Genomic DNA, 15968 nt, shown 5'->3' with positions numbered 1-15968 from the left:
ATCCCTCACATCCTGGACATAAACTGTTTCGACTCCTACCCTCAAAACGACGCTATGGAGCACTGCACACCAGAACAACTAGACACAAGGACAGTTTCCCCGCCCCCGCCCCCGCATGCCATCAGTCTGCTAAACAAATAATTCCTCAACACTGTCAAACTATTTACTAAATCTGCACTACTATTAATCTTCTCATCGTTTCCATCCCCAATCTCTTTCCACTTATGACTGTGACTGTAACTTGTTGCTGGTAATCCTTATGATTTATATTGATATTGATTGTTTGTACCCTATGATTATCATTAAGTGTTGTATCATTAAGTGTTAATTTTGTACCCTATGATTCATCATTTGTGTTGTAAATGTTGTACCTCGATGAAGGTATATTTTCTTTTATGTACACTGAGAGCATATGAACCAAGACAAATTCCTTGGGTGTCCAATCACACTTGGCCAATAAAAATTCAATTCAATTCTATTCTATGCTATTCTATTCTCATTCTCATCTCCTTCCTTCCTCCTCCCTCCCCATTCCCATCTCTCCTTCCCTTCCTCCCTCCCTATTCCAATCTCTCCTTCGTTCCTTCGTTCCTTCTCCTTCCTCCTTTCTTATTCCTTCCTTCCCATTCCCATCTCCTTTCTTCCTCCTCCCCCCATTCCCATCTCTCCTTCCTTCCTCCCTCCCCTCCCCCTCCCCTTCCAATGGAGAAAACTCTTGGATTTTCTGATAGGTGTGGGTCCAAGAGAGAGAGAGAGACAGGCAGGCAGATTGACAGACAGCCGGAGGGTAACCCTGGATGGAAATAAAGAATAAAGAAGTCGAAATAATGTTTTTGCTGTTTCTCTCTCCCACCCCACCTCAACCTTTGCTTTTTTTTTGCTAGCATTCCAGCTCATTTCTGGGCCAAAGTGCTAACTCAGTCCCCATTCACCCAATCCTGTCATCTCTTTCAGCGCTGCACAATAGTGACCAAGCCGGCTGATTAACTGGAAGAAAATCACCTCCAGGCCGTAGCGGAAAAGTACCTAAACTTGCTTCTGCCTGAAAAGGCCATCGGTTTTTTTGATGAATTGCTTGGCTTTTCATCAATGGATTGGGCCATTGATCAACCTACTTTTATTTATATATATATATATATATATATATATATATATATATATATATATATATATATATATATATATATATTTATTTATATATTTATATATTTATATATATATATATATATATATATGTAGGTACATACAAACACCCGCGAAAACCTCAGAAAACATATATATATTTGTTTTCTGAGGTTTTCACGAGTGTTTGTATGTAGGTCTTTGGTTGTTCGGGTTTGTCCGTGTAAAATTGGAAGTGTCTTGGCGGCGTTTGACGAAGTCTCATTCGTCATCTTCAGGCTTCAGCTTCGTGCTTCTGGGAGCTCCCAGAAGCACGAAGCTGAAGCCTGAAGATGACGAATGAGACTTCGTCGAAACGTCGCCAAGACACTTCCAATTTTACATGGGACAAAACCCGAAAACCAATATATATGGTACTAAAATTCCAACTGACAGCTTGCCTTTTGTTCTGAAGCAGCTAAGGGCTCACCCCAGACCTGGGTTCATCGACAACGCTGCGATATTTCGTTCCCTGGGAGGGTGGGGAAACGCAATTGCTTTGCTCCCTCTCTGGTTTTTGGGAGTTATTGCTTTTATTTTATTTATAATGGAATAAATCACAGTATTGACCAGGTTCCTACATTAGACCGAGCCTGATGGTGAAGGGCTTAACTTAAGTTTTTTAAGTTGAGAATTCTTTCCCTTTCCCTTTTCAAAGACACGACTGTCAAGAGATGCTCTAGGGCCGCGATGGCGAACCTGTGGTATGCGTGCGGCCACAGGTGGCATGCAGCACCCACTCTGTGGGCGCTGTTGTGACCCAGGCCCCGGTAGGTAGTAGGAAACTCAGTCAGTGTAAAAACAAACAAACTTTATTTGTTTGAACATCTGAGAATTACTTCATTCCCAGCGTAGTTTAACTAAATTAAAGCCAATTCCTCCCAACACAAATTCCTCGGTCCTATCACCAACCTTGGTCCAATTAGGCAAACTGCCAAAGGTCTTTCTTGGCAAAAGTTCAGAAGACAACGATACAAAATTAGTGCAAGAAGACGAAGCTATCAACATTGTTTTCCGGCAAAGAGCCCAAATGCCATTGCTGGTCTTTTAAGACTTATGGGAGGGGCCAATTATCTCTTGGCCCTACTCCCGAGTCGTCCTCTTTGCTTGAGCTGCTCTTGCCTTCTGGCAGCTTTTCTCATGCGTGCACTAGGAACAGGTTCCTCTTGTTCCTCTGCCTCACTACTGTCAGCCTCTGGAGGCTCCGGTCCTCACATCACTCCCAGATGGCCCTGGCCCCACCTCTGCCTCCGACGCAGAGCCCTCATCCAGGCCTTCCCCAGCCTCCTGGACTAGCCCATGTTCTTCCTCAGCCTCATCGTCATCTGTCTCCGTTGCCAGCTCCACAGGCTGCTGGCGGACCACAACAGGCACGGTTCAGCTCCGCTGCGCATGCGCGCACACCTCCCACCAGCCAGCTGGTCATTGGGTTTCTGCCACGCATGTGCAGGGGCGCAGAGTATGCAGGGGATTGCACACAAATGTGTGGGGCTGGGTTGTGTGCGGGGGGCCGTGTGGGGGGGCACATGCGAGGGGCCAGTGTGTGCATGCGGAGGGCCATGCACACATTTCATTTTGTGGGTTCACGCCTTTGCACACACTCATTTGCACTCTGGTCACTCGGTCCAGAAAAGATTATCCATCACGGCTCTAGAGGGAACCTGCACTTAGCATGGGTTAGACTAGAGGAGCTCTAAAGTCCCTTCCCACTCACTGATTCTCTATTTCTTTGTAATTACAGTAGTCTTCGACTTACAAAAGTTCGTTTAATGACTGTTCACAGTTACAACGGCGTTGAAAAATGTGACTTTGGACCCTTTTTCACAGTTACAACCTTTCCAGCATTTCCCCCATGATCATGTGATCAAAATTCAGATGCTTCTCAACTAATTCGTATTTATGACCGTTGCTGTGTCCCAAAGTTCATGTGATTCCTCTTTTTGAGACCTTCTGACGAGCAAGGGAAGCTGGATTCATTTAACAACTAGGTCACTAACTGCAGTGATTCGCTTAACAACAGTGGCAAGAAACATTGTAAAGCGGGGCAAAGCTCACTTCCCAAATGTCTCACTGAACGAGAGGAATTTGGGGCTCTGTGGTGGTCGTAAGTCAAGGACTACCTGTATATTGGCTGGGCTGAAACAGCGCAGCTAAGCGACAAACAAGCAAGCATTGGGACTATCGTGCCGTGCGATCTCAGTTAGACACTTAGACCAGAAGTGGGCTTCATATACTGTAGCAACCGGTTCACCCAACACCAGAAATAGGGGCCTCTGGTGGCTCAACAGACTAATGCAGTCTGTTATTAACACAGCTGCTTGCAATTACTTGCAATCAAGCCCCACCAGACCCAAGGTTGACTCAGCCTTCCATCCTTTATAAGGTAGGTAAAATGAGGACCCAGATTGTTGGGGGCAATAAAAGTTGACTTTGTATATAATATACAAATGGATGAAGACTATTGCTTGACACATTGTAAGCTGCCCTGAGTCTTCGGAGAAGGGCGGGATATAAATGCAAATAAAATAAAAATAAATAAATAAAAATAAATGTGAGCTTGTGCAGGCCATCCGTGCGTGCGTGCGGCATCACAAAACACGACAATTCGCTCGCGTGCACCATCTACACATGGATGGCGCGTGCGCCATCAAAATCACAGTGATATAGGACGGGATTGCGCCCCGGCCGGGTGGGCAGGCCCACTCGTAGGTCACCACTACCGGTTCGTCCGAACCGGCTGAATTCCATCTCTGACTTACACATACATATTTTAAGAGAAGGGCCACACCACAGTTCACCACAGGCAGAAAGGATCTGAAACGATGGCTCGGTGGGAAAACGACAGCCCGTAAATTCTGCAACAGCTGGAGTCACTGGTAACCAAACCCAGCAAGGATGGCTGCTAAAAAGAACAAAACTTCGGAACGGAAAGGAAGAGGCTTCAAACATGTCCCTGTTTCAAAACCTAGCGAAGCACAGTTAGCAAAAAAAAATTAAAAATGGGGGAAAGTAGCTTTTTTTTTATTTTTTTATTTTTTACAGATGCTAATCCTCTTCCTTTATCCCCCGCCACACACCAACAGCTGTTTCATTTCATCCTCTGCCATCGGGACGGGAAGCTGGAATCTGCAAGAGGGAACCGTATCTATCGGCCGGTGGTTGCCACGGTAACAGATGCAGCCTGCTTGTTACTTGTGATGCTTTCGTTGTTCCAACAAGATTTCCCAATGCTTTGACATGGTTAGGTTCCCGGGAGACTCGGGCCACGGACAGGGCAGGTACGCGAGGGTACAACAGACGGATCAGAATGGAAAGCCGGCTGGGCCAAAAAAAAAAAAAACCCAGAAAAAAAACCAACCCATCCTTAATTTTGCTTTTTAGTGCTTGCTTTTCGAACTGGTGACAGATGGCCTTAACTCCAAAGTGGCAATTGGATGGCGGTTTCCCTCTCTGCTGTAACAACCCGGAGTTGGATCCAGCCTCGTGAATTTTTTAGCATGGCTCGGAGCTATGGATTTTTTAAAAGGGGGCAGGGAAGGCGGGGGGAAAACCAGGCGGGTATTTCATTCCACCTTCGAGAGAAAAACAAGTGCATAACTTGCACCCGCCTGCCTACCGTCCCTGTCCTAATATTCCTTTTTTACTTACTCTTTTCATGGATCCAAATTATGTTTCGACTTTCAACCTGTTATCTTATATATGACTGACAAAATAAATAAATTAATTAATTAATTAAATAAACTTTCTGTAAAGCTGGAAAAGCAATTCATTTCTTAAGGCAGGCAAATCGGGGCGGGTGGGGAGGGGGAATCAGGGAGTTAATTTTTTTTCTTTTTAAAAAAATTGATCTGTGTGCTTCCTTAAAAAAAAGATGTTAGGAAGAGAAAAAGATCATTTATTTTATTTTTGTTTATAATCATGATTTCATTCCATTCTCAGCCTCCGACTCGCCGTTTCCCAGCCGTTTATGAAGTGTGTTTTAAACATTTTGTTGAGCTTGTCGATCGAAAGGTCGGCAGCTCAGCGGTTTGAATCCCTAGTGCCGTGTAAGGGGGTGAGCTCCCGTGACTTGTCCCAGCTTCTGCCAACCTAGCAGTTCAAAAGCACGTAAAAAATGCAAGTAGAAAAAATAGGGACCACCTTTGGTGGGAAGAGAACAGCGTTCCATGTGCCTTTGGCGTTGAGTCATGCCGGCCACATGACCACGGAGACGTCTTCGGACAGCGCTGGCTCTTCGGCCTTGAAACGGAGATGAGCACCGCCCCCTAGAGTCAGCAACGACTAGCACGTATCTGCGAGGGGAACCGTTACCTTTACTAACATACAAAATACAAAAATAAAAATAGGAAAGGAGTGGGGGGGAGGAAGAGAAGTGTGGAACCAGCGATTTATGGACTGAGAGGGCCCAGGTAGTCCTTGATTTAAAACAGTTCATTTAGTGACCGTTCAAAGTTACAACGACCATTCTTCATACTTACAACCGATGCAGCATCCCCACAGCAGGGGGTGAAATCCAGCAGGTTCTGACAGGTTCTGGAGAACTGGTAGCGGAAATTTTGAGTCGTTCGGAGAACCGGCAAATACCACCTCTGGCTGGCCCCAGGAGTGGGGTGAGAATGGAGATTTTGCAACAGCCTTCCCCCAGGAGTGGGGAGGGAATGGGGATTTTGCAGCATCCTTCCCGTGCCACGCCCACCAAACCACACCACGCCCACCAAGCCACGCCCACAGAACCGGTAATAAAAAAAAAACTGGATTTCACCACTGCCCCATAGCCATGTGGTTTACATTCATACGCTTGGTAGCTGTCTCACATTTATGACGGACACAGTGTCCCAGGGTCATGGGATCCCCTTTTGTGACCTTCTCACAAGCAAAGTCAGCAGGGAAGGTAAATTCGCTTAACAAACGTGTGACCAATTTAAGAACTGCAGTGATTCACTTAACAAATGTGGCACGAAAAGTCGTAAAACGGGGCACTTAACTCGCTTAATACATTTAGCACACTTAGCAAAATACGTTTTGGGCTCAGTCGTGGTCGTAAGTTGAGGACTAAGTGTATTTATCCATCCAACTTTCCCTTTGTAAAAAGTTTTATTTCCATTTTCCAACAACCTATTCAATATACAGTCTCTTATTCAACATTAATCATTAATTTTCATTTGTTACTTATTCGGGCCTGCCCAGCTACCACTTCCTTCCTTAACAAACCTTTCCTCCTCCCTTCTCTACTTTCTTCTACTTTCTTCATCCTTCCTCTCCTTCACTTTTCTACGTCCTCTCCTCTTTCCCTACTCTTCTCTTCCACCCTTTCTAACCCTCTCTTTCCCTTTCTTCTTCCTCTCCTTTCCCCTTTTCTACCTCTCTCTTTCCTACCTACTTTCTTCCTTCACTCTCTCCTCTCCTTTCCATTCCTTCTGAAATGGCAGCTGAGCAGCCCGATTTCATTTCAAATTATTTCTATTTCTTAATTACATATCTTCAATCATTCCTTTACATTGATCCTTCATCTCCCCTCTCCCCACTTCCTCCTCCCCCTCCACCCCGAGACTTCCCAGAACAAAGTACAGGGTATAAAATTAACAATCATAAATTAAAATACAACATAATTCAAATCCATAGTCACTCCTCTCTCTAAGACCTTAACTCCCCTTCCAGAAACAAAAAGGTACATTCTTCTTCCAGTCCATTATATATCAGTCCATTCCACTCCTAAAATCTTCAGAATCTTCCAATTAAATTAGTATTTCCAGTTCATCAATGATATCCAATCTTCATCAATCAAGATCCAACTTTCCAACTTTCCCCTCATATTTTTAAATTCGGTAGTGTCGTCACCTTGTATTTCCTGAAATTTTTTGGGTTGTTCTTTTCTGCTTCTGTTAAAAACAAATGGCAGTCCTACTCCAGTTTTTGCCAGCAAAACTACAGGTAGTCCTCGACTTACGACCGCAATTCAGCCCAACACTTCCGTTGCTGAATGAGACAATTGAGTTCCGATCCCATTTTACGAAGGTCCTCGCCACGGTTGCTAAGTGAATCACAGCAGTTGTTCAGTTAGTAACCCGGTTGTTAAGTAACCCGAATCTGGATTCCCCGTTGTCTTTGCTTGTCAGAAGGCCGCAAAAGGGGTTCACGTCACTCCCGGGACGCTGCGACCGTCATAAATATGAATTGTCGAAGAAGAGTCTGAATTTTGATCACGTGACCAGTGGTGAGATTCAAATAATTTAACAACCGGTTCTCTGACCTAAAGACCGGCTAGGTGGATGGGGGCCATGGTGGGCGTGGTGAGGGGGTGTGACAGGCAGCACTCTGCCTCTTGCACCCCCTTGGGAGCAAAAACAGGCCGGGGGGGGGGGCTGCACCCTTCGTGCCCGGTTTTGGGCCTAGTAGGCCTCTCCGCAGCCTCCTGGGAGCAAAAACGGGCCACAGGGGAGCAGCGCCCCCACCCCCCCACTCCCGTTTGGGACCTAGTAGGTCTCCCAGCAATTATCTGGGAGCCAAAATGGGGCACACGAGGGCCTTCTGGAAGGGGTGAGGTGGGGCAATTTAACAACCGGTTCGCCTGAACTCGTCCGAACCGGCTGAAAGCCACCACCGCAGTGAGCACAGGGATGCCGCAACGGTCATGTGAAAAACGGTTCTAAGTCACTTTGTCAGTGCTGTTCGAACAGTCACTAAATGAACAGTTCTATATAAAGCCGTCTGAATTTAAAAAAAAACCAAGGCCGTGCAATTGGTAATACCAGGGACGGTGAAAGAGAAAACCGAGGAAGACAATTAAGGGAGATTGCTAAGGACCTCCTCCTCCTTCTCCAGAGGTCCCCAAAGGATGAACATTTTCATCTCTGGATGTTCCTCACCCCGTCACCTTCCGCAGGTGAGCGGCCAAGGTGTGATCGAGGCCTTTCCGCACGCAGCGTCACAATTTTGGGCCTCCTTCCAACGGGAGTGTTGCAGCAGTGAAGATAGCCAGATAACCGGTCTGGTTATCTTCTGGAGCTGCCTGTCCTCCTCGTTTCTTCCAATGCCCTCGGAGGCTTTCCCACGCCCGATGGCCGGACGGACAAGTTCTTCTCCCAAGCACAACGGACAGCCGCAGGCTGCCGCTTCCCATTTACTGGGCCCGCCCAATTGGCTTTTTAACGAGGGAAAGATAAAAGAGAACGAAAACGAAATTGAAATTGAAATGAAGAGCTCGGGAGACGGCAAGAACCGTGCTTCGAGCCACCAAAACGTGTTCCCCCTGGAATTACCTCTGAACGCAGCATCCCGGCTTCCCCTCTTCTCTGCATAGTGACGCACAGCATCCTAATTACTACTGGGGTTTTCAAAGTGCCTTAAGACTTTTTGGTTTCATTGCAGTTTATTAATTGCTCTGCTTTAAATTAGTTTTGACTGTTCTGGCTCCAGGCTGTTGTGTGTGTGTATGTGTGTGTGTGCTTAAATTTTAAGTGGATGGCTTGATGTTATTACTACCTCTCTTAGCACCTGAAGGTAACGGTAAAGGTTCCCCTTGCACATCTGTGCTAGTTGTTCCCGACTCTAGGGGGCGGTGCTCATCTCTGTTTCAAAGCCGAAGAGCCAGCGCTGTCCGAAGATGCCTCCGTGGTCATGTGGCCGGCATGACTCAACACCAAAGGCGCATGGAACACTGTCATCTTCCCACCAAAGGTGGTCCCTATTTTTCTACTTGCATTTTTTACGTGCTTTCGAACTGCTAGGTTGGCAGAAGCTGGGACAAGTCACAGGAGCTTACCCATGACAAAGTAGCACTAGGGATTCGAACCGCTGAACTGCCGACCTTTTGATCGACAAGCTCAGCGTCTTAGCCACTGAGCCACCTTCTCTTAGCACCTAGACATTCTTAACTGGTCTAAGTCCAAACAGGGACTTAGAAACTACCTTTTACAGCTAGTCCTCGACGTACAAGTTCCTTTAGTGACCGTTTGAATCTTTTACAGCTAATCCTTGATTTACAACAGTTCGTTTAGTCATCATTCGAATATTTTACAGCTAGTCCTTCACTTATAACAGTTTGTTTAGTGACCATTCATTAACGGCACAAAAAAGTGATTTCTGACCTTTTTTCCTGCCTAATCCATACCTGTAATTTGGTTTTTCCTGCCTAATCCGTACCTGTAATTTGGTTTTCCTTGCCTAATCCTACCTGTAATTTGGTTTTTCCTGCCTAATCCGTACCTGCGTATTTGGGTTTTCCTGCCTACCTCACCACTGACTTTCCTTTTAAGTAGGACCCAGTATTCAAGTCTGTCAAGATCCACGTGGATCTTTTATGGAGATTTTGAAGAGTGCTGGGCATAAAACTGAACCTTGGCGCTGGTGGGTCTGTAGTTTCCTGGCTCTGGTTCCCCCCCCACCCCTTTTTTTTTTTTTTAAGATGGGAACCACATCAGCTCTTTTCCAGTCCTCCGGTAGTTCCACCGATGCTCCAGGATCTTTGAAATATATGGTTCAATGGTTCCAAGATCACATCTGCCAGCTCCTTCAAAACTTTTGAGATGCAATCTGTCAGATTCCGGTGATAATGAACTCATCCAGAGCAGACAGGTGTATTACAACCACTCCGACTTGCTGCCTTTCTGTTCTGAGCCATGTAGCACTGCCAGCTTTGTGGCGTCTTCTTGGAACTTCTTGGGGAAAGGGCTCAAAGAGGCCATCTATGTCCAAATTGAACAGCCCTCTCTCAACAGAGGGGGAAGGATACGACATCATCTATCCCCAGTCTACAACATAATCCTTTCAGCAGTTCCAAGAAGGCTCCGCACCCATTTGCACCACAGGTGTACCCTGAGGGCACAGATAAAACCTCAAAGCAGCCTCAACAACTCTTTAAAAGGATGCAAATGACCAGCTGTCTGCAAGGAATATAAATCCTTCCGTTCCCCTGCCATCCAGTCAGAGCTGAAAAAGCTTTTTGAATGAGAAGCGAAAGGTCTTCAAAGAAAAAAAAACCAGAAAATCCAGTTGCCTCTTGAAAAAAAGCACCTTTGGGACAACCATGACCCAGAAGACTGAGAATCTCCATAAGCATGAAAAGATGCTTCATTTCAAGGAAAGATTGTGGTCCAGTAAACATCTATAAACATAAAAAGGGACGTGGTGGCTCAGGGGCTAAGACAGCTGAGCTTCTCGATCGAAAGGTCGGCAGTTCAGTGGTTCGAATCCCTAGTGCCGCGTAACACGGTGAGCTCCTATTGCTTGTCCCGGCTTCTGCCAACCTAGCAGTTCGATAGCATGTAAAAAAAATGCAAGTAGAAAAATAGGGACCAGCTTTGGTGGGAAGGGAACAGCGTTCCGTGCACCTTTGGCGTTGAATCATGCCGGCCACATGACCACGGAGACGTCTTCGGACAGCGCTGGCTCTTCGGCTTTGAAACTGAGATGAACACTGCCCCCTAGAGTCAGGAACAACTAGCACATATGCGCAAGGGGAAATTTTACCTTTAAACATCTACTCTTCTGTCTTAAAAAAAAAAATCCTACTTGGAGATGCTGCCCCTGAACTGCTCCATAAGTGATCGTCTGCCTATAAAATGTTGAATATTTTATATTCAACCTGTCTCGGCCCTTATTGGCACGAGTGGCAAAATGCTGCCCTCTTCAGGATGCACAAAATCAGAGCTGGGTTGGGTTTTTTGGGGAGGGGCGGGGAGGGGAGGCTCTGCAGAAGAAGAAAAAGCCACTCGGGGTTCGAAAGATGGAAACTTAAAATTGGAACAGGAGGTATCGGACAGGGATGTTGGCTACAACAGTGTGATGATCAAAGCCAGTTTGTTTGTCATATCCTACCACTGGAAGCAAGCATTGATGTTTCAGATCCTTGCTGTTCAAGGCCACTCCGTGCGCAAGCTGAAGACACACAAAAGCTTTTGTTCCCCCCAAATCTAAGCGAGCAATGAAAAGGAAAGACAAGTTGCCTTCTGCTTTTTTATTTTTATTATTATTATTGAAAATGATGGAGGTGTCAATAAAAACAAACAGTGCTCGAGCGGGAGTCCCAGATGTTCTTTTTAAATCTTTGTGCAGCGTTAAATCCTTGGGCCAGATCAGACCCCAGAGATGCCCGGCGAGGCTTAGCATTTGCCAAGACAGCTTTATTCTTCTGCCAGCCCTCCGTGGGGTGGCTGGGCAGAAACACAAGAGATATTTTGACATATCAAACCAGCTGCGGCCAACGGAGCCTCAGAAGAACTCCAGGCAGCGTAGAGAAAAAAAACAGGGCACAAATTGAATCAGAGCAAATTTACACAAAGAGAATGTGAGCCTGGAAAACAGCTTGCTTGCTTGCTTTCTCTTTCTTTCTTTCCTTCCTTCCTTCCTTCCCTTTTTCTTTCCTTCCTTCCTCTTTCCCTTTTTTCCTTCTCTCTCTCTCCCCCTTTCCTTCCTTCCTTCCTTCCTTTCTTTTTCTTTCTTTCTTTCCTTCCATCCTTTCCTTTCTTTCTCACATCCTGCAATAAGACCACATTTCTTCTGCTGTCTGTAAAATATACGTTGGTCCGGTGGCCAATAGACAGCCAACAGCCTGAGGTCAGTGCCTGAAGGTAACAACCCCACAAGCATCTAGTTCTCAGAGATCTTCAGAATGCGTATTCAATTCTCATAAAACTGCCTTGCCTTGCTCCCACCCCCACCCCCCACCCAACTTGGAAAGGAAGCAAGAAGCTGGGTGGTGCGGGTCTGGTGGGACGGAAACCTGACTCAGAACCCTGAAATGGGAGGCGATCCTCGCGTGAAATCGCAGGCGTGAGGGTGGGCGAACGAGCCCAGCACAAAGAGGGAAGCAGGAAAACCAATGGTAGCTTGAAAACAGCGGTGGAATCCTCTGAAGCCTGCTACCCGCTCTGGGAGTCTGTTACCTGAGGCGTGCCCGCACGGCGTTAAAAAAGGAACATTTTGAAGCCTTCCGAGTCTGCACAGGTAAGTAGAAGAGCGACCGGGGTGGGGTGGGGGAAATCCGCTGTGTCACATGATTTAGATTAGCTAGAAAGCAGGAAACCCGACGATTCTAGCTGATATAAATCGCACGTCACAGCTGATCGTCGGAAATACCGGTTTGCCCGAACTGGTAGCATTTTTTTTACTACCAATTCGCCCGAACCGGTTGCAATTCACCCCTGCTTGGAAACCGTGGCAAACAAGGTTCCGGTTTTTGCTGCCCAGCTGGAAGCATCAGGAGAATCCCTTTCAAATGCCGGTGTGATTCAGTCTAGAGGGTACCAAGCCTCTGTATGGATGAACAGTATCCCAATATACATCAGGGGAACCATGAATTGCTCTCAAGTCCTCCCCATACTGACCCTTGGAGAGGCGCCATCCAAAGCCACCGTAAACCAGCAGCACCTCTTCAATGCTCTTCGAAACACCTGCGTGAACCGAACGGAGTCATCTCTGACCACACGTTTGCTTGCTTCGGTAATGACCATGTTGCATCTTATCTCCAGCGCAAAGCATTACGAAGCGCCATCCACATAAGCACCGTTGTTCGCGTCGTAAGAGACAGAGAAAAGCCAAGAAATCTGGTTGGGTTTTGTGTCAGTTCGGGGGCACGTCTCTCTCTCTCCCCAACAGGATGCGATTCCTGCTGCTCAAAATTACCGCCAAATGGGACGTTTGGACTCCCTTCAGCTTCTCGTTCAGGCCACTGGTGTTGGAGCAAGGGAGCCTCTTGGGAAACGATGATTGGCAGATCTTATCTGACTCTTCCTCAAGGACTCTGTTGACGTGATGATGGGCGGCAGAGGGAATATGCAAATTGATGCTGCAATCCAACGTGGGCAGCTAAGTTCAGGGAGGATGTGAACAATTGCACAATTTGCAGTTATCACTCCATGGAGTGTTCTATTAGTAAGGCGAGGCCTTACTTACTCAAAGAAGCTGAACTCTAAAGAAGATCTAGTACCGGGGTTCAACCTCCCATGCTGAGAACAGCTGGGAAATGATCCAAGGTCATTTTTCCTAGAATACTACAAGAAATCTCTAGAGCTCTTCCAATAGAAACGTTAAGACCAGAAAGTAGACATTGGGGGTGGGAGGAAAGGTATTAGATGCGATGATTAACTTGTTTCAGTGCTTTTTCTTGCCCGTGCGTTGTTTTTTTTCCCCTCCCCTCCAAAAAAATCTGTTTTAAAAGGGATTTTTATTACTTGGCCTTGCTTGGGGGAAGTTCTAACCCGGAGTGCGAACCTTTTGCAGACAATAGAAGAAACAACGGCAAAAAGCAGGAACCAAAACTCAGAGAGCCGAGAACTTTATAAGATGATTTCTCCCTTCGTGAAAAAGAAACATTTCAGGAAATCCGACGTCCGCAGGAAAAAATAAAACCAATCTTATGTGGTTTGGTGAAGATTATAAACTCATGTGTATACATATATATGTATGTATGTGTATGTGTATATGTATGTGTGTATATATATATACATACATATATATATATATATATATATATATATATATATATATATATATATATACCTACATATACATATACACATATATATATATGTGTGTGTGTGTGTAGGTCTTGGCATATTCGGGTCTTTTCCCGTGTAAGGTTGAGAGTATCTTGGTGACGTTTCGACGAGATCTCACTCATCATCTTCAGGCTGGTACTCGCACAAGCACGAAGGCGAAAGTACCAGCCTGAAGATGATGAGTGAGACCTCGTCAAAACGTCGTCAGGATACTCTCAACCTTACACGAGAAAAGACCCGAAAATGCCAAGACCTACATACCCATACTCATGAAAACCTACAAAAACATATATATATATATATATGTACACATGTATGTATATGTGTGTGTGTGTGTGTGTGTTTGTGTATTCTGTGAAAGCTTTTTGGGAAGAATTATTTTCAGGAAACCTTCTATTCCCCGACATCTCCCCTAGAGTTTTGGGAGGGAGCCAGGGGGAGCCAGAAGGATGCCGAAGACATAAAAAAGTCCCAACAGGAGATTGAGCTTGGCTGTCCTTTGCGGGATTTTGAGGAAACTTTGGCTCCGGAACTGCCGTTCCAGGGAAAACGCCATGGGTAGGGTGAGGAGCGGCAGAGCCATACTGACGGTGTAGCGAGTAGCCAGGACGCAGAAGATGAGGTACGGCAGGAAGAGCAAGCTGTTGTAGAGGACGTAAGAGAGTGTGGGGCCGATGAGAATGGCCAGCGTGACAATGCCCGCCTGCCGGTCGGATTCCATATCCCGGGTGTTGTTGCTGTGCAGGATGGCCTCCGTGCTGAGGGCCAAGGGCACGGCGTAGAGCAAGGGCGAGATGGACAGGTAGCCCACCTGGAGGGCATAAGCGAACATCACAGCCAGGGGCCCAAAGGTGATCAGGATGACCAGGTCACCCAACGCAACGTACTTAAATCCGATGCCTGCAGCAACGACAAGGAGGGGAATTTAAATACCTCCAGCTGAGGAGATCTTGGCTTCTCCTGAGGCAGAAGGTTCCACTGACCAAAGGCCGAGGATGCCACAGCCAACTCGCCACAGGACAAGTCAATGATGTATTCAACATATCGCTCAGTTACTTTTATCAGTGGCTGCCATGTTTTCGTCAAAATTAATGCTGGTATTTCTGGGTTGACTTTCTTTTATTATTGTTGGCCACGGTTCCGTTGAAATTCATTTTGCTTTAATTTTTTGAGTTGTCCTGTGGCGAGTTGGCCCATTCCACACTGACAAAACAGCTCCTGGTAGGAAGAATCTCCTAATATTCTACCAAAAACAGCTGTATAAGACTAGAGTCCTGAGGTAACTAAGAACATGCTTGCTGGATGGATCTGAGACTACCCCACCCCAATTCTTTCCTTCTCCAGGCTCTTTTCACTGAGGAAAATTCAATCCCCTGCCACAGAGTGTCGTGGTGGTGCAGTGGTTAGAGTGCAGTACTGCAGGCTACTTCCGCTAATCACCGGCTGCCAACAGTTTGGCAGATCGAATCTCACCAGTTCAAGGTTGACTCAGCCTTCCATCCTTCTGAGGTTGATAAAATGAGGAACCAGATTGTTGGGGGCAATAGGCTGACTCTGTAAACCACTTAAAGCGGGCTGTAAGGCACTGTGAAGTGATATATAAGTCTAAGGGCTATTACTATCTTCCTTCCTCCCTCCCTCCCTGCCTCCTCCCTCCCTCCCATTAGAATGCAGGGTTTTTTTTGTTTTTGTTTTTTTGCATTTATATCCCGCCCTTCTCCGAAGACTCAGGGCGGCTTACACTATGTCAAGCAATAGTCTTCATCCTATTTGTATACTATATACAAAGTCAATTTATTGCCCCCCAACAATCTGGGTCCTCATTTTACCTACCTTATAAAGGATGGAAGGCCGAGTCAACCTTGGGCCTGGTGGGACTTGAACCTGCAATATTGCAAGCAGTTGATGTTAATAATAGGCTGCATTGTATTGCAGGCTAACTCTGCTCACTGCCAGGAGTTCGATCCTGGCCAACTGGCTCAAGGTTGACTCAGCCTTCCATCCTTCCAAGGTCGATAAACTGAGGACCCAGATTGTTGGGGGCAAGAGGCTGACTCTGTAAACCGCTTAGAGAGGGCTGTAAAGCACCGAGAAGCGGTATATGAGTCAAAGTGCTATTGCTATGGCAGACTAACTCTGCCCACTGCCAGCAGTTCGATACTGGTTCAAGATTGACTCAGCCTTCCATTCTCCCGAGGCCAGTAAAATGAGGAGCCAGATTGTTGCGGGCAGCAGGCTGACTCTGTAAACGGTATATAATGGTATATAAGTGCTATTGGGCATGATTTTGCCTGCAGAGGAGCCCAGGAT

At 46.3% G+C, this 15968-nt stretch overlaps 1 protein-coding gene across 1 annotated transcript in view; it reads right to left on the bottom strand.

Moving 5' to 3' along the window:
• Positions 1-15968, bottom strand: part of DISP3 (dispatched RND transporter family member 3) — a 148294-nt gene that overhangs the window by 125127 nt on the left and 7199 nt on the right. The gene's annotated exons all lie outside the window — the stretch shown is intronic.

The sequence above is a fragment of the Ahaetulla prasina genome, chromosome 18 (genome assembly GCF_028640845.1).
Source record: "Ahaetulla prasina isolate Xishuangbanna chromosome 18, ASM2864084v1, whole genome shotgun sequence".
In the NCBI taxonomy this organism is placed as follows: domain Eukaryota; kingdom Metazoa; phylum Chordata; class Lepidosauria; order Squamata; family Colubridae; genus Ahaetulla; species Ahaetulla prasina.
Note: the sequence above shows the minus strand (reverse complement) of the source record. Positions and strands in the feature narration are given on the sequence as shown.